Raw genomic sequence first — 514 nt, 5'->3', positions numbered from 1 at the left:
TGCTCAATCTCCAAATAATCATGAAACATGCAAAATAGATGAAATAACATAAGTATTGTGTCCCAATATGAAATATATCAATGAATAACAGCAAATTATGATATAAAATAGTGATGCAAATTGGACGTATCAGAGGAGGATTTAGATTTCTGACTGGATGTTTTTAGCTCATATAATGGACATATTGTAGGACTGCAAGGACTACATGTGTAAACAATAGAGGACTCTATTGATACTGGAGTCTGTCCGCACGTGACAGTTTCTGTACCGGTATCTGGCGACTTCCAGGCGATTCTCAAGCGCTCATAGTTCGGCGACTATTGCCGATAGCAGCAGATCAAATCCCACAAATCTACATCCATTTCCAATACAAGAGTGAAGATATCAAACCAATCTCTGTCTCTTTTCCAAGCATTGACAATCGGAGCAAGCGGAGAGAGGAAAAACTCAAAGGGGCGGAAGCCTCTTGGGGACCAAGATCCAAAATTCAACAACAAAGTAGAAGGGAAACAAA

Source organism: Lolium rigidum, chromosome 1, assembly GCF_022539505.1.
Source record: "Lolium rigidum isolate FL_2022 chromosome 1, APGP_CSIRO_Lrig_0.1, whole genome shotgun sequence".
Lineage (NCBI taxonomy): Eukaryota > Viridiplantae > Streptophyta > Magnoliopsida > Poales > Poaceae > Lolium > Lolium rigidum.
Note: the sequence above shows the minus strand (reverse complement) of the source record.